This window comes from Sus scrofa, chromosome 9 (assembly GCF_000003025.6).
Source record: "Sus scrofa isolate TJ Tabasco breed Duroc chromosome 9, Sscrofa11.1, whole genome shotgun sequence".
Lineage (NCBI taxonomy): Eukaryota > Metazoa > Chordata > Mammalia > Artiodactyla > Suidae > Sus > Sus scrofa.
Genome location: NC_010451.4, coordinates 129884354 through 129905368, shown reverse-complemented (window position 1 = coordinate 129905368; position 21015 = coordinate 129884354). Strand labels below are relative to the sequence as shown.

At 44.5% G+C, this 21015-nt stretch overlaps 1 long non-coding RNA gene across 1 annotated transcript in view; it reads left to right on the top strand.

Annotated features, from left to right (window-relative positions):
* LOC106508353 overlaps nucleotides 1–21015 on the top strand; it is a 64998-nt gene that overhangs the window by 31195 nt on the left and 12788 nt on the right. The window contains exon 2 of the long non-coding RNA XR_002336014.1: nucleotides 19625–19718. This is a non-coding gene — a long non-coding RNA (uncharacterized LOC106508353). The remainder of the gene's footprint in view (nucleotides 1–19624; nucleotides 19719–21015) is intronic.

Genomic DNA, 21015 nt, shown 5'->3' with positions numbered 1-21015 from the left:
GGCGTCTGTGACCTACACCACAGTTCATGGCAATGCTGGATCCTTAACCCACTGAGTGAGGCCAGGGATGGGACCTGCATTCTCAAGGATACTAGTCAGATTCATTTCTGCTGAGCCAGAATGGGAACTCCCAAGCCTGGTACTCTCTTAAAGGCTTTACATATGTTAACTTATTTAATTAATCTTGTTGACGACACTGTGAATACGGTGAAGTGGTAGCTGTTAAGTTTTGCCATTTTACAGGTAAAGTAACTGAGGCACACAGAGGTGAAGGAACTTGCCTAGTGCTACTTGGCCAGAGAGTGTGTGAGTGACAGAGCAGGATATGAACTCAGGAGGTCTTTGGGTTCTTAGTCATGATGACGTGCCACAAATTCCTCCCACCTTGGCATACACAGTCCTTAGAGGTGGAGTCTGTTTCTCCACCTCTTGGAATTGAATGCTCACATAATTTACTCTGACCAGCAAAATGTAGGAAAAGTGATTTATATTATAGGTATGACTTCCAAGGCTAAGCCTTAAGAGGCTGTGCAGCTCTGCTTTCTCCCTCTTGGAGTACTGCCCTGGAACCGTGTTGCAAGGAAGCCGATCTGGTCTGTGGCTGCCCACAAGGCTGCATGAAGGAGAACCGAGGCAGCCCAGACAACAGCCTGTCCAGCGGCTGGACACAGTGCCAGAAGGAGGCCATCTCAGATCTTGTAGGCTAGCCCACCTTCCAGCTGAATGCAAGCATGTGATTGAGCTAGCCAGCCCACAGAATCGTGGGATTACTAAGTCATGGTCGGCCCCAGTTTTTGTTGCACAGTAAAGACTCACTTGGCAGGAGCTCTTGTTTGGGCTGTATCCCCAGTGCCTGGTGGTCCTGTCGGGTATATAGCACTTTGATGGTGAAAATGTGTTGACTGAGAGACCAAACAGATGTGGGGTTGAAGCAGGAAGACTCCCCCAAATCCCAGCCCCAGAAGATGGTAGCTAACCCTACAATACATCACGGAACCCATTCTTTGTGACATATTTTGGAATTTCAGAACCGATGATGATTTTAAAATACTGGCACACTTAATTTTCTATAGATGCTTTCAAGTTCTTATTGACCTAATTTTGGAATATCTTACAAAGTCATTTGTTGACATTTTAATGTTATTTTTTACTCTGTGATCTTTTCTTTTCTAGGCTCTTCAGTCATTAACTTAATATAACTTCACACTTGTTTCTGTGATTCTTTCATCAATTTTATCTCCCCCTTAGATTGTAAACTCAGAAATTGCAGGGGCCCTGTATGATTTTTCTCATGTTTGTAACCCTTGTTCAGGTTCATACTGTAGGTTCGATATGTACACACCTACCTTGGTGATATACTGCAGGTTGGTCCCAGACCACTGCAGTAAAGTAAATGTCACTATAAAGTGAGTCACACAAATTTTTTGGTTTCCCAGTACATATAAAAGCTATGTTTCATCAACTTTTTCAACTGCAAATTTTATGAAATCTAATTCTACATCACATATTTCTGATGAAAATTTAATATCCAGATTTGATGTGATATGTGAAAATTACATGCCAGCCTGGAAGGCTTTTATGAAAACAAAATGAAAAGTATCTCATAAATAATGTTTTGTATTGGTTATGAATTAAATGATCGTCATTTATCTATGGGGTTAAACAAAAGGTAGATCTAAATTAATTGTATTATATAGTCATGAATCTATACTGGTATAAACAAATGATGCTGTGATGTGAAAAAATGTATTTGTACACTTTACTGTAGTTTATTAAGTGTGTGGTAGCAAAAAAACAATGTACATACCTTAATTTAAAATATTTTATAGCTAAAAAGGGAGTTCCCGTCATGGTGCAGTGGTTAACGAATCTGACTAGGAACCATGAGGTTGCGGGTTCGGTCCCTGCCCTTGCTCAGTGGGTTAAGGATCCGGCGTTGCCGTGAGCTGTGGTGTAGGTTGCAGACGCGGCTCGGATCCTGCGTTGCTGTGATCCGAGCGTAGGCCGGTGGCTACAGCTCCAATTCTACCCCTAGCCTGGGAACCTCCATGTACTGCGGGAGCGGCCCAAGAAATAGCAAAAAAAAAAAAAAAAAAAAAAAAAAAAAAAAATTTATTGCTAAGAAATGCTGACCATCACCCAAGCCTTCAGCGAGTCCTTATCTTTTTGTGGGTGGAGGGTCTTGCCTTGCCGTCGATGGCTGCTGACTGATCAGGGTGGTGGTTGCTGAAGGTTGGTCGGGGCGGCTGTGGCAGCTTACTAAAATTAAGCAATGATGAAGACTGCCACATCGATGGACTCTTCCTTTCATCAGTGATTTCTCTGTAGCATGCAGTGCTGTTTGAGAGCATGTTACTATAGAACTGCTTGCAACAGTGGAGTCAATCGTCTCAAACCCTGCAGCTTCTTTATCAACTAAATTTATGTAATATCCTAAATCCTCTGTTGTCATTTCAACAGTCCTCACAGACTCTTCACCAAGAGTGGTTTCCACCTTAGGGAACCACTTTCTTCGCTCATCCGTGAGAAACTGCTTTATCATAAGACTGCAGCAACCGCCACTCCTTCAGACTCTACCTCTCACTCGCTATTTTCACCACATCTACGGTGACTTCCTCTGCCGATGTCTCGAACCCTCACATTCATCCATGAAGGCTGAAATCAACATCCTCCAAACTTCTGTCAGTGTTGACATTTTGACCTCTGCCCGTGAACCACAGATGTTCTATGTGGCATCTTGCATAGTGAATTCTTTCCAGGTTTTCAATTGATGTTGCCAAGATCCATCAGAAGAATTGCTATCTATGGAAGCTAGAGTCTTTAAAAAAACAACATTTCTTGGGAGTTCCTGTTGTGGCACAGTGTAAACAAATCCAGCTAGTATCCATGAGGATGTGGGTTCAATCCCTGGCCTCGCTCAGTGGGTTGGGTATCTGGTGTTTCCGTGAGTTGTGGTGTAGGTTTTAGACATGGCTCAGATCTCATGTTGCTGTGGTGTGGTGTAGGCCTGCAGCTGCAGCTCACATTCAGCCTCTGGCCTTGGAATTTCCATATGCCATGAATGTGGCCTTAAAAAGCAAAAAAAAAAAAAAAAAAGTTTCTTTAATAATAAGACTTGAGAGTCAGAATTACTCCTTGATTCATGGACTGCAGAATGGATGTTGTATTCGCAGGTGTGAACATAGTGTTGATCTCGTTGTATCTCCATCAGAGCTCTTGGATGGTCAGACGTGTTGTCAATACTTTGATACAGTAATACTTTGAAGGAAGTCTTTTTTCTGGGCAGTATGTCTCCACAATGGGCTTAAAATATTCAGTACATCATGTTGTAAGCAGATGTGCTGTCACCCAAGCTTTGTTGTTCCATACATAGAGCAGATTGAGCGTAATTCTTAAGCGCCCTACAAATTTCAGAATGGTAAATGAGCACTGGCTTCAGGTTCAAGTCACCAGCTGCATTAGCCCCTAACAAGAGAGGCAGCCTGTCCTCTGGAGCTTTGAAACCAGACATTGACTTCTCCTCTCTAGCTATGAAAGTCCTACGTGGCATCTTCTTCCAAGAGAACCTATTTTATCTATGTTGAAAATCAGCTGTTTAGTGTAGCCACCTTCATTAATGATCTTAGCTAGATCTTCTGGATAACTCGCTACAGCTTCTACATCACCTTGTATGTTATTGTCATGGAGACGGCTTCTTCCCTGAACCGTCGTGAAGCAACTTCTCTTAGCTTCAGACTTTGCTTCTGCAGCTTCCTCACCTCTCTCGGCCTTCACAGAATTGAAGAGAGTTAGGATCTTACTCTGGATTAGTCCTTGGCTGAAGGGAGTCTTGTGCCTGGGTTTGACCTTCCATCCAGGCCACTGAAACCTTCTCCATCTCAGCAATAAGGCGGTTTCACTTTCTTATCATTGGTGCGTTCATAGAAGTAGCACTTTTAATTCCCTTCAACAGCTTTTCCTTTGCAGTTACACCTTGGCTAATTGTTTGGCACAAAGGGCCTGGCTTTCAGCCTGTTTCAGCTTTCAGTGTGCCTTCCTCACTAAGCCTGATCATTTCTAGCTTTTGATTTAAAGTTAGAGACATAGGACTTTTCCTTTCACTTGAACACTTGGAGGCCATTGTAGGGTTTTTCTCAGGCCTAATTTCAGTATTGTGTCTCAGGGAACGGGGAGGCCGAAGGAAAGGGAGAGAGATGAGGGAACAGCAGGTTGGTGGAGCAGTCAGAATGCACAAAGTATTTATGGGTGAAGTTTGCCGTCTTGTATGGGTGTGGTTCATGGAATTTCCAAACACAATAGCCAAGTCAAAGGTCACTGATCATAGATGATCATAGCAAATCTAATAATAACGCGGAATGTTCGAAATATTGTGAAAATGACCAAAATGTGACGCAGAGACATGAGGTAAGCCAATGCTGTTGGAAAAATGGCACCAGTAGACTTGACTGATGGAGGGCTACCACAGACCATCCATTTGTAAGAAATTTGTAAAAAATGGACGGTCTGTGAAGCACAGTGAAGTGCAGGAAAATGAGGTCTACCTGTACTGTTAATGGATTGAATTAAACACACGAACATCTTTATTTTAATTTCCAGTTTCCTCAGGCTGGTATGAAGCACCAGTCTGCATTTTCGAGTCTTCCTTTTGAGATTCTGAATTATCGCCAGGAGCGATAGGGACCTCTTTGACAGGAATGTCAAGTTCAGAGGATCGCATGTTGTGCCCTTGTCACACAGCTGCTCTGTGGCAGAGTTAGGACTCTGGTTCACATCTTCGTCCTCCACTGACTTCTCATTCTTCCCAGGAAACAGACTCTGAAGTCCCCAATGTACAGATGGGCAAACTGGGGCAGAACCAGCCCCAGACCACAGATGATTCATCTCTCAGCGGAAGGCTGTCTTTGGGAGTCCCAGCTGACTCTAGGGTTAAGCTTCCAATAGCTCTGAGTATTTTTTTCCTCTTTCATGTTGCTCTCAAATATATTTCTATCCCCGTCAGACCATCCCCCATGTTCCCATTTAACCTGAGAAAGTTAAACCCACTTTTGATCATCATGTGAAAATCTGAGGCAAAGTGCTTCCTTCAAGGCAGATGTTTGGAAATGCTGAGCTGCAGGCGCTCAACTTGTCAAGTAACTTTTCAAATGATGAAAAAAGGGGGAAATGTAGGTCAGGAAGCAATAAACTATATTCACATCCAGAATATCCTTCTGCTTAAGGAGCCGACTTTGAATCTCCACCTTTTACTAAAATGAAACAAAAATCCAAATCCAACCCAAAGCATTACAGCTTTAAGTACTGAAAGTATTTATTATTTCTATTCAAGTAATCCAAAAGCATAATCTCAAGAACATCTCTGCTCCAGGAATGTCTCAAAACACCATGGATTTGGTATGATTCCTTTATCCAGATGTTTGTAAAAAGACTCTGGCTGGCATGCAGGGAATTAAAGATTTATTTTTAATATTTGAGAAAAGTCATATTTCTAATAACAGTGAGCCTTCAGATGTGCCCCCATTCTTTGCTGCCTCTCTGTTTTTGCCATTATTGTTTTCTTAAGTAACAGCTCTGTTCTTCCAATTTATCAGCCTATGGGTTTGCAGACATTTAATATTTAGACATTGGAAGGACAAGGTCGGTGAGCTGTGATCACTATAACATTGATATTCACATCAAGTTGATTTCAAGAGACAATTTTCACCCATTAAGTTTTAGCCAGGCCCTACAAAGGATTATTTTTCATAGGGCAAAGTCTAACGAACTGCCCTTTGTGGTTTAGTGTGACTTGTCTCCCGGCTTTGCAGCATAGTGTGACTTGTCTTTGAAAACTATGAGATGTTTCCAAGTGTCCCCTAACTAGAGAGGCCTTGTCCCAGAGACCCCAAAGGTTACTGTATCTCTCCTGTGTCCAGACATCCAACAATAAGATATCCAGGTCTCATGAGCATCTTACTATTGGAAAGCCTCTCCCTCATCAATTATCCCCTTACCTGTAGAGAAGGATATTCTCAAACATGGTAGATTTTATGAGTTGACTGAGTTTACCAGCTGGAGAAGATACATGTCAGGTTGTAGTGGCAGAGAGAAATTTAAAATTAGGTCACCTCATGGTTACAACTTGTATCTATAACAGAAACTACAAGGTCTCAGAGATCATACAGATTCTCTGAGTTTGGAACCCAAAAGGGACCTACTGTGAAACATTCTTTAATTGGTTTGTTACTCTCAAAAAATATACTGAATATTTCTATAGAAACTGAAGTTTTGATATAAAATAATAGAGCCGGGTTAAAATCTGAGATCTGAGCTCTAAAACCAGTTCCCCTAGGACCAGTGTGTGTGCTTTTAGAAGATGCCAGCAGCTTCTGTGTTGTAATTTTAGGAAAACACAACAGTCCTCCATAGCTTCTAAACCCTGATTTCGTTTCCGGTTTCTTGAAACTGATGTGTTAGAGTTCAGTCTTTTATTTTAAGACTCGGAGGCTTCCAAGACACAACTAGCTAACTTTCACACAGTGCTGACTTCCTGCTAGGTAGGTAGGCTTCTAATGCTCTATGAATATTAATTTCCTTAACCCTTCAGGAACCCTCTGGCTTGGGTATGCATGCTGTCCCCATTTTGCAGATGAGAAACATAAACACAGAGGGAGGCCAAGGAATATGTCAGAGGTTTTCCAGTCGTGCGTGAACCAGGACGTCTGCACCAGGGCTGGCCTCACCCGACACTGCACTGTCCCCACAGCCCCTTGTGTTTCCATGATCTTGGGAGCCTTCCTAGGTCTGGAACGTTGGGGGAAGGTGGCATGGGGGTGGGGTGGGGGAGTCACATTACAAAATAGGTCAGCACCGCCGATGGCATAAAGTGGGGTGGAGAAAAGAACACAAGGGGGGCGTGGTAATGAGCACAAGGTCCACACCTGTGGCATGTGGAAGTGCCTGGGCCAGGGTTTGAATGTGTGCCACAGCAGTGACCCAACCCACAGCAGTGACAATGCTGGATCCTCTAACTGCTAGGCCACCAGGGAATCCCCCCGCTTATGTCTTAATTATCGCAGCCGCCGAGAGAGAACCATTGCCATGGACACTCTTGGACTTGCAAGTGGGACTGTTCATTCTGGAGTTCATCTCCCATTTTACAGATGAGGGGAACTGAGGCCGAGGCAGGGGAGAGAAGGATGCTGAGATTTCACAGCTCATTAGCGGCAAAACCAGGACGGGGGCCCCAAGCCTATCTCTGGGTCCAGAGCCCTCTCTTCCTCGGAAGGCGTCCTCTGGCTCCCAGTCACTGAGGGGGATTGGCAGAAAGGGGTCTTTTTCTTTCTGTGGGTCTCCTTGTAACACATCTGCTTCCTGGTGTCATATGATTGGGCGACCGCACATGGAAGGGACTTTTCATCCTCCTGTTTACAAGGACTGGTTCCTTATGGACACGTTCTTCTGGAACCGGAAGAGCATCTTGTTGACCTCATGTTACTTGGGAGGAGCAGGTGATGCAGCTGAAGCTGGAAGCAGAGTTCATTGTCATTGTCCCATTTCCTAAAGACACTGTGCATTTCTGAAGAGCATCAGAGGGGCCAGGTGAAAGCTGAAGTGAGGGGAGAAACGAAGACCATGGTTGGAAATGAAAAGTATTCAAATATAAATTAATATAAACCCAGGGGTCATCTGGCATGCAGTCCTGGCAAGAAGAGAATCGACAATGTGGGTGAACAAGTGAAAAAAAGTAATCAAAAGTAAGAAAGAGGCATATGTGAGGCATTAAGCATCAGGTACAGAGGCAGCTGGGGATTAGGGAACAAAGTCCAGAGAGTGTAAAAAGAGATAAGAAAGGCAAAGGTAGTGAATGAAAAGAGATTGCACTGAAGGTTAAGAGAAATCATGGGAAAATTTTCCATGTGCGTAAGGAACACAAGAGTCATTGAAGGAGGCGGCTGGATGGCTGAGATGTGACAAAGAGGAATTATTTAAAAGAGAAGTAGACATGGTTAAAACACATTAGATAATTTTTTTCCCCTTGGAACTCTCAGAAAGATGAGGGACACATGCTAGAAACCGACTTATATTTCCTAAAGGAATCCAAAGAAATATTGACGAATGGCACCACAAGAAATTCAGAAATTAAGACCAGAAAACAGAAGAAAAAAAAAATGATAGGAATCTCAGTCCAAAGCAGAGCAAATGCAAACACACTTGAGTAATAGATAATAGGAGCTTAAGAAGTGAGAGTTTGAAAAACAGAAGTTTGGGGGAACCACAGATCCCCTGAGCTAGGGGCTGGTGCTGTCCCCGGCTGTCTTATAGCACTAGATGCTTGTCCTCCGTTTCTCTCCCCCACCCTTCCTGTTTCCCTTCCTCAAATACATATTGAAAATCTGCTGAGTGCTAGGCATTGTGCTGTGCCTGGGCAGGTACCTGGAAGAGATGTTGCTGTCTCGGGTCCCTGCCTCTGAGAGCTATGTTTTTGTAGCATGGACACACTCTGTGCAGAGATGTATGACACGCCCATGTGCTACAGAGCTGGGGGTGGGTGGTGCTGAGTGGGTAGGAAGTAGAGACTAGGGGGATCATTTCAGATCAGGACAATCACATCCCCCTTCATGGAGGAAACAAATAACCTTCATGTTTGTTGGAATAATAGAGAACAATCGATTCCTAGTTGGGGTTTTCTTTTGCTTCCTGACGATTTTTAAAGGTTCTCCCATAAAGGCAGAGGTCAGCGGTGTGGGTTATTTAGGGGAAGATATTCTAGGAGCCCTGTATGTCACCTTGCATGGGATAGCATCTACAGACCTTTGGGTTGGGGGACTGTTGTGCATGGGGTTTTGAGCTGTGTCACTGACCCTGGCATATGGGGCAGGGTGAATGTTTGGCCCACAAGGAAAAGGTGTGCGAGCTGAGCTAAGTACACTTTCTAGGGGAGCCCTGCTCCCCCAGCCAGAGGGAAGGATGACGTGCGGAAGCTGAAGAGCACGAGGCGTCAGAGGGAGGAGCAAGTGTAGGCGGTAAGGACCATAAAACTCTAAGTCCTGGAAGAGGAGAGGCAGGTAATTTGATTATCCAGTTCAGTGTCGTGACAAATAAGGGAATGAGATCAGGGACAAGAAATTTAGAGGTAAAACAGATCCTCCACGGTCACAGGCAATAGACTTGCGAGGAGGAATCCCGAGTCCAGAGGCAGATAAAATTTTAATGTCGTTGGCACCAGGATCTGAAGCAATAAAAGAAATCAAACATTAGTTCTGGGTTGCATAAATGGAAGGACAGTGAAAAAGTCAAAGGGAATTAGCTCGGAGGTATAAAAGGTAATGGTGAGTGATGTGTGACCAAGAAAACTGGAGGAAATGCCTGCTAAGATTTCCCCGTTCCTGTTTCCCGTCTCCCGTCCCATCCAGTTTCTTGCGTCACTTTTGTTCCCTAAACTTAACCTTGACTGTAGTTCTTTACACTGTTTCCATCCCTAGGCATTTGAGAACAAGCGTGTATTAGTAACAGTTGCTCATTAGCTGATATTTTCATAGGCAGGCAGGACTGAATGAGACAGGAGGTGAGGAAACTTGTATCATTGCAATCCTCTTCCACCCCTTGTGATTCTGCTACGCTCTGCTTGGAGCTCGGTGCCCCACAGTCTTGGAGAATCATACCTTTAGAGCCCTTTCCAATAATATAAAATATAGATTCAAAACATTGATTATTGGTTTCTTCTTCTCAGACTGCCTTCTGTGACGAGCAGGTGTCAAAGAATATTTTCTCAGAAATAACCAACTATATTAATGAGCAAAAGGAAAGTCACTGCAATCTTCAAATTCAAATAGAAACTAGGGACTTTATTGATTGAAGAATTTCTCTTTTTTTTTTTTTTTAGCAGCTCACTGGCATACATGTTCAAGATTCAATTTGTTACAGCTCTCTTAACATTTATCCTCAAAACAATAATTACATGTAAATATGCCAGAGATGCATACGTGCCTGGAAGTGCATGTTGTTCACATCACTCAGACAGAAGTAAATACTTTTGGAAACCTTTGGATCAATCAAGATTTTAAAAAAAGAAAATGATAGGGAAAAGGGAAGTAGCTTATCTTACTCCAGGTAAGATATCTCCTCCATCCCTGTTTATACCTGATAATACATTCACTGATTAAGCGTTTAACTCATTTCCTTAAGGAAGGTTGCAAAGGAGTCAATTCAATTTGGGGCGTCAGGGACAATTTCACATGGGAAATCCACTTTATACGACAGCAGGTGTGTGTCTTGGCTCGGAGAACAAGCAGTCTCAGGTGTAGGGGCCACCATATGTTTTCTGGGGCATCTGAGGTCACTGGTTTAATATTAGCTCCGGGCACCTCAGCCTGGCTACAGGAGACCCTAAAGCTAACTTCTCTTCAGGAAGTGTCTTTGTTTTGAAACGGGTGAATGTGTGGTGGGTACATTAAGATAAGGCACTGAAGTGGAGTGACCAGGAGGAAGATTGGGGAGGGGGCTGGCATTTAAATGTGAGCCAGTATCTCTACTGAATTCGAAGAATATTAAGTTCCATATTCGGGAAGCCTTAGGGGCTATTGATGTCCCTGAGCTCATTTCAGGTGCCACCCACCTCCCCCAGAGGTCTCAGGATACCTGTCTAGGATGCAAAAGGGGGGAAGTGATGTGCTTTACCCATCAGTGAAAACCTCCAGATTTCCACTGAGCAGAATATGGTCCATTTAGAAATCAGTTAGAATCAGTTTTTCTCCCTTGCCCAGTTTCATGTGCCCCACATTTACTGAGTATCTACCGTGTGCGGAACTGCAGAGACTGTGAACAATTCTAGGTGGCTCGTTTTAAGGCACTCGGGAAGACAGATGCATTGATAATACTCAGATACTCAAAAGGCTGGAAGAGTGAGTACACTGGACAAAGGATCCATGTCCTTTGGTTGTGGTTTTATCCCTTTATTTACTCTTCACCCTGTGGTGCACCTGATCTCATAGCTATGCCTCAAAAAATCAGAGAGCAGCTATGTAGGGAACACAGTACCATTGTCCCCAATGGACACAGTAGGGCAATGCGGTAATGCCACTGAGTTTGAGGGCTGGGAAAAATCATTCTCATCGACTGTGGTCATGTGGTCTCTTTTCCCAACGTGCAAATTGAGAGGACTTTTGAGATCATTGTGCCTTTAGAGACCAGCCCAGAGCAGTGAGGGTCTGTAATTTGGACCCTGAGAGCAGTGGATTTCACAGCCTTCCCTGGTTGTTTATTTCAGCCCGGAACCATTTTCATCTTGAGAAAATTCTTTACGTGTGCTTGAAGGCCCTCAGACCATTGGCTCATTTTGTTCCTGCTTCCAGATCCACCAGCTTAGGCCACCCCTTTTTTTCAACCCTAACCAATGAGGACTCCTTTCCCAGCTATGCAGCCTTTCTGAAATTACAAATAAGTTGATAACTACAGGACTGACCCACTTACTGGTGCATGAACTGCCTGAGCCACGTCCTAGTGTGGAAACCAGAGGCCAGTGGCAGAGAAGGTCAGCGTGATGGTGGGATCTCAGGTGGAGGAAAATTCAAAGCAACAGTCTCAGTCGTGTGCTGGGGCGATCTGGAAGGCGGCGGGGTGGAACGGCCTGGGCGAGCCTCCTTGTCATGACTCCAGTGGCCCTTTTCAGAGTGTGAGCAGACCTTACAAAGAGGCACTGACCTCGCCTTTCAGATGACTAGCAGCTCACCGTGATAACTAACCCCGCGGGGATTTCTTTACAGTGATGTATGGTAAAGGTCAGTCTGAATCAGGAAGAAGTCTGAAACGGAGGAGGTGTTTAAGGAATGTGCTTCTATTACTTTGGAGAGCGTATGATAACTCAAGCACACAGACCGAGTCCTGTTCGAGTGAAAGGATCTCCTGTAATGAAACAAGAGGAATTTCTAAAGAACCTCACAACAGCCATTTTATGTCAATGACGCTTGTACGGATATGCGGGAATTACGTAAAAATATCTTCCTCTCTTAAATGCCGTAGATATCCCCTTGAAATATTTAGACTTGCAATTTGTCCTAGTTTATAAAGTATGGATTTGCTTCAATAAGGTATATATCTATGCCTCACCAGCTAGAAGAATCACAGATTCTAAATGAGTGGAGATTGAATTAAGTGGAGTGAAAACATCATTATTTTCATGTTAAGACTGCCTGTGTTTCTAAAACTCCTATCATATGGATCCCACTGATTTCATGTTCATGTGATTGACCTGGATTGAAAGTTTTTTCTTTTTTTCTTTTTGGGGTCATGCCTGAGACATGTGGAAGTTTTCAGGCTACGGGTAGAATCAGCGGCAGCTGCCAGCCTACATCACAGCCATGGCAATACCGGATCTGAGCTGCACCCACAACCTTCACTGAAGCTGGAGGCAACACCCGGTCCTTCACCCGCTGAGCGAGGCCAGGGATTGAACCCACATCCTCATGGATACTAGCCAGGTTCTTAACTTGCTGAGCCACAGTGGGAACCCCTGGATTGAAATTTTGAAGAAAGCATTTATCACATCTATTGCTGGTAAAAGTTTAAATGCAGGAAGCACATAGTGTTTTCAAGATCTTTCCCAGAATGCCCTTCTCCCCTCTCTCCTCTGTCCATGTAGGAAATTGATCACGGGATGATGGTTAGTGTTGCTGGCACAGCTCCCTTTTTCCCAGGCATTCAAGCCTGGATACCTGTGCAATGACTTGTGTGTATTCCTGTGAAGCGTGTCACACCAGATCCTTCCTGTCCACCGTCTTTGAGCCCTCCTGGTCTATTGTAGCAGTTTTCTAAAATCCTTCCCTCTGATTCATTCTACTCACTACCAACGACTTAACTTTTCTAAGACATGTCTTGATCCTATCTCTTCTGCTGCTAAGTGTTCAGTGGCTCAAGATGGTTACCAAATACGGGGTGAAATCCTCAGCCTGGCGATCTCAGTGTCTGGTCTCATCAGCCTTCTGCTCCTGCTGAGAGCCTTCAGCTCCGTCCAAACTGGTCTCCTGCCCAGTGCCCACGCTCACCTCGCTCTTGTCCATCACACCCTTGTTTGAATGGCCTGCCTCTGTTTTTGCCCACCCTGCCCAGCTTTCCTTTAAATCCAGTTCATGCATTTGGTCATTTATTGAATGGTGTTCCTTTGGCAACCCTTCGCCAGTTGTTGGGCACAGCCTCCAAGGGGCATTTTCCCATGTCCCTAGTGGACCTGGCCTCTGCCCCCGAGGTAGTAGTTTAGTGCTTTAGACCATCTGAGAAGATTTCTCATCGGCTGCAGGTCAGGTCCTGGCTCTCCCAACTGCATCATCTAAACCTCTGTTCCTCCATCCGTAAACTCCTAGTTCCTTCCTAGTTCCGTCCTTGGGGGTTGGCTGCTTGTGGGGGGATTGAACGTGAGAACGCGTGTAGAGGGCTTCAGCTGAGGTCAGTGCCCTTGGGGTGACTGTTACTGCTCTTACTATTCTTATTTACTGTGTGTTATTTTATCCCATTTCATTCTCTTTGCGACAAGGCCTCTGGCTTATGATTCTTGTATCCTGTCTAGAAACTGCCTTTCAGACACAGTTTGCTTTCATCATTTACTCGGGTGCATTTAGTTGCAAGAGGCTGAAACCACTTACATTACCTCAAGAGAAGAGATCGATTCGGAGTCTCTGGACTGGAATCGAGGGCTTCTCAGATCCGCAGAAGCTCTTCCTCTTGCTGTGTGTCAGTTCCTCTCTCTCCATCTCTTCTGTTCTCTGTTCCTTACCAGTGGCTACTCTGGCCGACTTGGAGCCAGGACCTGCTACCTCATTTGCTCGGTTCATTGCAAAACGAAACGAGGGGGTCCCTTGTTCAAAAGGGAGGAAGTGAGTGCTATTAAAGGTAAACTAACATGTGAAGTGCTTCCTTTCTTCAGGGGCCTCTTTCTTCCTCTGGCTCTTTTTGTCTCCACCTGTATGGTGGTTTCTATTTGCTGTTTAATCCCCTCCTTCTTGGGCCATGGGAATACTGCAGTGCAGACCTTCATTGATGCCTAGGGGCCCGGCCCTGTGTCTTCACACCTGTAGCTGGGTTCCCCTTCCCTGCCATCCACCAGATGGGAGCACCATGCCCAGGGGAGGGGCACAGCAGTAGAGCCAGGAATCATCCTTTCCCATGAGCTCACTGCCCCATCCGAGGCAGACAGGCATGCCCCCCCGACTCCCCTACAAGGCCCTGTGGTTTTGCAACCTCCACCTGTGATAATGTACTAGATACCTGGATCAGGGGAGGCCAAGAGATTTGCTCCACTGGATTGTCTGCCAAATGAGCCATGGTGTGCCAGCCCCAGGCAGGGACAGCTGCCGCCACACCTCATCTCTGGGTACCCCAGGTCACGAGAGCACCACCCTCTCTGGCCCAGACTCCGTTCCTGGCTGGCTGGGGCATAGAGGGGGAGGGAAGGAGAGTGAGGGGGAGTGAGGAAGAGCAGGGCTGAGAACTGCAGGGTGCAGAGGCGGCAGGGGAAGGCTGGGCCGCGTGAGATGAAGCTGTGTCCCCTCGTGCATGTTTCGTCGTCCTGTCCACTTCACTAGCAAAACCCAAATTCAAAAATAAAATTAAGCATGAAATCCAAGCCCGGGGCCCTGTTTGACCACTGGCTGCATGCCCTTGAAGCTGGCCCCTCTGAGAGTTTTGACGTTTTAAAATCAGCCGCCTACACCTAGAAGAGCACAGCTCTCTATTATGACTTCTGGCCACAAGGTCTACTGCCAACTAGTTTATTCTTTCCATTTCTAAAAATTAAATTACTGAAAAAGAAATTTGGCTAGCCCAGATCTTTTTCTTTACTTTGCTCTTAAAAAACAAACAAACAAAAAAACCTCGAATAGGCCATTGGTTGGTATCTAGCCAATGGATTGGCTGCTCTTGGGGCAGGTGTACATTCCTGGTCCAATCATCTGTCACGTTACACAGCCATGTCTTAGGGGGGCTGTGAAAAAGATGGCCATGATTAATATCCTTAGTGTGGAGCTCAACAGATATATTTGAATGGCTGAATTTGAATTTTTTTAATTAAAAAAGGGCCACTGACACCTCTACTTAGCAATGTTTTTGTTGTCAAAATTATGGTTGCAGTTTATATATGGAAGGACTAAATGTTTTGTTAAAATGTGTGCTTTGGTATACATTGTTTCCAGAAATCTATACTGGCTGCCACGTGTTTTGTCTGAATTAATGTGGTTTTCGATCATGCAAAACCATAGAACACTATAAATTATTTTGTTCAGTTCCTATCATTTCACAAATGTAGAATGCATTAATTAGGCCATGATAAAATAGGGCCATTAAAGCACAATAACAAAACCAGAAAGAGCAAAGAGACATCTTAATAAATAAAACCACCGAAGTCAACAGGAAAACCCTCACATGCATTTCTCTCTGTCAAAATAAAAAAGAAGTTAAAACCTAACAAAAGTACTTAAGATTTGTAGATAAAGAGGTAATATCTTTAGTATCTAAATCATTCAAATAGGAGTTCCTGTTGTGGCTCAGAGGGTTAAGAACCAAACCAGTACCCATGAAGATGTGAGTTCAATCCCTGGCCTTGCTCAGTGGCTAAGGATCCTGCGTGGCTGCAAGCTGTGGTATAGGTCACAGATGTGGCTCAGATCTGGTGTTGCCATGGCTGTGGCGTAGGCTGCAGCTGCAGCTCCGATTCAACCCCTAGCCTGGAAACTTCCCTAAAAAGCAAAAAAAAAAAAAAAAAAAAGGCATTCAGATAAATCAGTAAGGAAAAGAAATCAATAGGAAAATTGACAACAGGTGTGAGTAAGCAATCCACACAGAAATAGTATGAATTGCCAGTAAAATGTTCAACTCCATTTAAAAAAGAGATGAAAATGAAAGACACCGGATATAATTTTTCTTTAAGTTGGCAAAAATGTAACAGAATGATAAAATCTAGAGTTGGTCTATATTAGATAAAACAAATATTCCTGTGCCTGGGACGGTATTTTGGAGCAGCCTTTTGAAGGTCAATTTGGCCATATTTCTCAAAATGTAAAATATAAATGATACATGGGTTCTGACCCTAAATTGTTATTTCTGAGTTTGACTCCAGAAAAGCAGTTTTTTTTGGGGGGTCTTTTTGTCTTTTCTAGGGCCACACCTGCAGCATGTGGAGACTCCCAGGCTAGGGGTCCAATTGGAGCTGTGGCTGCCAGCCTACGCCAGAGCCACAACAACACAGGATCTCAGCCGCATCTGCAACCCACACCACAGCTCTCGGCCTTGACCCACTGAAGGAGGCCAGGGATCGAACCCATGTCCTTATGGATGCTAGTCGGGTTCGTTAACCACTGAGCCACGACGGGGACTCCCAAAGAAGCACTTTTATATGTGGACACATAGTATATGTGTAGAATGTTTCATTGCATATAATATTTGTAAAAGTGACAAATTTTAAATGTCCAAGACTCAATCAATAGAATAAAAGTTAAATCTGTTTATGGTCTTTGAGTTCATTCAATGAAACATTATGTAGCTATAATACAAAGAGTAAGGAGAACCTATATGCATCTACATGGCAAGGTGTCCAAGTTATATTGTTAAAGTTAAAAATAAAGAAAAATATCTGATTATGAACCCATTTATGTCAAAATGTCTTGCTATATTAATATCAAATGCTATGTATAGCAATATAAAATTGATCATGTTACAGTATGATTTTATAAGATAGCATGTATTCTGCCTCTCTTTGTGGGCGCTTCAAAGGAATGTTACCCACCACCCCTCCTCAGAGGGGCTTTAAAGGTTAGCCACATGTCATTCCTGTCCTCAGAGAGCTTAGAGTCTTTGGGAAGAGATTAAACAGACTGGTGACAAAGAATAAACAGAATAGGACAGGAGTTCCCGTCATGGCACAGTGGAAATGAGTCTGACTATGAACCATGAGGTTGCGGGTTCAATCCCTGGCCTCGCTCAGTGGGTTAAGGATCTGGCATTGCCGAGAGCTGTGGTGTAGGTTGCGGCTCGGATCCTGTGTTGCTGTGGCTATGGTATAGGACGGCAGCTACAGCTCCAAGTAGACCCCTAGCCTAGGAACCTCCATGTGCCTCAGGAGCAGGCCTAGAAGAGGCAAAAAGACCAAAAAACAAACAAACAAAAAAAAAAACAGAATAAGACAGAATATTGGAGGGTACGTGCCAAATGAAGCCTTTTCATGCTCACAAAACCCTTGAGAAGTAGATACAGAGTCCCATTTCTTTTTTTTTTCTTTCTGGAGGTTCCCAGGTGAGGGATAGAATCGGGGCTGCAGCTGCCGGCCTACACCACAGCCACAGCAATGCCAGATCCAAGTTGTGTCTGTGACTAGATGCCCATTTTTCAGATGACCAAACTGAGATTTATTCAGAAACACAAGGTGGTGCTAAGTCCATGGTCAATCATCTCCACAGTTTCCTGAGAGAACCAGAATTTCACAACTTCCACGCCCACATGTTCCTTGGGGCAGTGGCCCTTCACCAGCTCCATTTTTTAAACAAAGTAATTACAACTAACCCAGACATAGTCTGATGACATATTTGAAAATTCTGCAAAAATTTCAAGGGAATTCCACTTCCTCCCATGTTCTTTCTGCTGAAACTTCACAGACATTTTTTTCCCTTTTGTATTTTACTCGAATGTACAGAGACAAGATCCTCCGAGAAGCCCTAGGTTGCAGGCCTGGTTCGGTCGCTTGCTGCTTATGGCCTCTGGGCAAGTCCAACAATAAAAGTGTCCCTAACAGACCTGCTTTGTTTGTCCACCTCCAGGTGAAACCAGGTATGAGGGAGCCCTTTGAACCCTATAAAACCATGAAGATGACAGGTTTCTCTTCCACCGGACTTGGAGCTGGGTTTTTTTTCCTTCCCATCTCTCTGATGGAAGCATCCTCACAAGGAACCAGGAAACAAGGCCGTTTTCTGTCTGAGCACCAGCTCACGTGCCTCGCCCTGCAACATATGGAGATCTTTCTTTGGAGAGCTTGCTCGGCCAGGTGCACAGCTGTTGCTGGGCGCCCTTATGAATAAGTGGCAATAACTCTGATAGAGTGAGCTTAAGAAGACAGCTTAACTACCTTCCCGCAAGAGTGGGCTCGTTTTGGTTTTTCCTCGGCTTATGCTGCCCCCGAGTTTATTTCTCCTGCTTTTGTGTGTTTGGTGATCCTGTAAGTTGGCATTTGCTTAGAAGAATTCTCTTTGGGCATTGCCGATCTTATGACTTAACCACATGTATGTTGGCTGGCAAAATGTCCAGGAAACCAAATTTGAATAAAATATAAGTAGCTGGGTAAGCATCATAATGTGTCAGATGCCTTCAAATACGTCCATCCTCGGGCTCAGGAATTCCATTGTGAGGGGCTGGTCTCTCGGATGGTACTGGGTGTCTGTGGAAAGGTGTATTTTTAAGGACCTTTATTGCCATTTATTTATAATAGTAAGAATGAGAAATGACCTCCTTGTCCGATAATAGAAGATTTTAAATAAATGAAGGCACACTAGCATGATAAATGATGTACGTTATTAAAGTGAAGCTGTATTCATACACATACATATACAAACACAGGTATGTGGAAAGGGAATCTGATGTTAAAAATGGGTTAGAAAACAACGTTTCTAATAATTGCATTTTATTTTAAAAATCTGTACCTTCATTTCTATATGAATTCTGGAAGATTACATAGCAAAATGCGAACAGTGATTATCCCTGGATGACAATATAGGATAAACACACACATACACACAACCAAATCCAAATATATATATATGTATGTGTGTGTATATGTATATATTCATATATACACATATATACATATTGTGTATATATGTATATATGTGTATATGTGTATGTGGTATATATATGAAGTCTCCTAAATATTCCAAAATGACTATATATTATTATTGCACTTAGGAGAAAATGTATTTTTTCCTTATTTTTAAAAAACCTTTACAAAATGAATTAATACAACAATCAGTTTTTTGGCCACAGTGTGGATCAGCTTGATGTGTGGCATCTCAGTTCCCAGACCAAGGACTGAACCCGGCCACAGCGATGAAAGCACTGAGTCCTAACCACGAGACCACCAGAGAACTCCCTTTTTCTTTAAATATAGAATTATGAGACTGGTTTTTTTCCTACGCAAATCAAATGTATTAACCCAAAAGAATTCCCCACTTACTGTAGCAAGAACTGTGATGAAGGGATATAAGGAATGAAGACCTCAGATCTGCCAAGAATTACTGTCCTGTTAGCAAATCTGCCACATTTTCAGAACTTCCCATCCCTATTTAGCCATTTCCCTAGTCTTACATCTCTGATTTTTTTTTTTTTTCTTTTTAGGGCCATACCCGCAGCATACAGAAATTCCCAGGTTAGGTGTCAAATCAGAGCTATAGCTGCCAGCCAACACCACAGATCCCGGACCCACTGAGCGAGGCCAGGGATCAAACCCGCATCCTCATGGATACTAGTCAGATTTGTTTCTGCTGAGCCACACCGGGAACTCCTCTGGTCTATCTCTAACAGTTTTCTCTCTCTCTTTAATATTGAGACAATAGACTTTGCCCCTTTGCCTCTTTATGCCATGGTAACCTGTGTGCTGCATTATCTGTTTCCCCTATAGACTGTGAGCTCCCCGCGGGCAGGGTGCCCAGCAGAATCCCAGCACATACAGGCCCTTCCTTGGTGGGATGGATGCTCTGATAAGAGGGAATGAGGTAAGTGAACTATGTTTGTTAGAGTTTATGGAAGAAGATAAATCAGTGTGAACAAGTCTGGGTGGGTGATGAAAAAGATGGGATTTGACACGACTTTGAAGAATTTATCCAGGCAAAAAAACAGGGAGGGGAGCCATCACTTCCAGGTGGAGGGAACCGCAGGCTGACCACTGACCTGGCGTGCCTAGTTCTGAGCTGTTTCCTGGGACGTGGGCTTTCCGAGCTGAAACTGGGACAGTCCTTGGCCAACCAGGATGATTGGTCGCTTGATGGTGGAACTGTGTAATCAAGGCAGGAAGATAGGAAAGCCAACTTGGGAAATACAGTGTTCACCTTGCCTAGAATATGGCTGCAGTGTAGGGAATCTGGGCACAGTAAGGCTAGGAAGGATGGCTTGGACTTACTGAAGAGGGCCTTGAATGCCAGAGTGAGACTCTTGGACTCCGTTGTGTATAAATAGCAAGATCAAAGGCACTTGAAATCCTGGGGCCTGACTGTTGCAGCGCACATAATTCTCCCTCCCTCTCCATCCCTCTCCCTCTCTCTGCAAAAATCTCTCTTCAAAGGCATCCTTACACTCTTGTTTCTTCCCTGTATAAAACACACCTTGAACTTTCAAATGTCATAATCAAGTCCAAGCGGAAACTGCCTCCCCTTGTTCGAGGAGAGCCGCTTTTCCAACGGGTGGGGACAGACTCTGCCGAGCCCTCCATCGTCACACCCAGCCCCTCTGTGACCAGCGGCAGATCTAAGAGATGCTGGCTGAGCGTCAAGACAGAGTCAGCGGCGTCTGGGGATGCCGAGCAGAGGTGGGGGCTCCGAGGGAGTGAGAGCCGGCGACCCTGGCCTCATTAGCACCGAGCTGCTGAGCCGGGAGCCACAGGCCACGCCGGGAACATCTGAGGAGAAGCTCGGGGTGGTACAGATTGGGGTCTACACAGAAGGCCACGGCCATCCTCGTCCTGGGCTCTGTCTGCGCACTATAAAAACTGACAGGAAGGGCCTCGCCGCTGAGGTTCAGACTGAATGTTTAATGCAATTAATGCATATTTCATAGCACAGTAACTGCCAGCGTGCTGCTCTGCCGTCCTCCCTGGCTGAGTTATTTACACAGCATCTTGAGCCCAGTCACAGAGGAAGCTGACAAATGAATATCTGTGCAACGCTGGGTCTTCCCCGTGCAGATCAGAGCCTCACAACTCCAAAAATCCCCGGAGCAGCATCTCAGACCTACCCCCCCCCCCAGCTGGGGAATGTACCTTTCCTTAGAACCCCCCCCACCCCCCACTCCCCACCC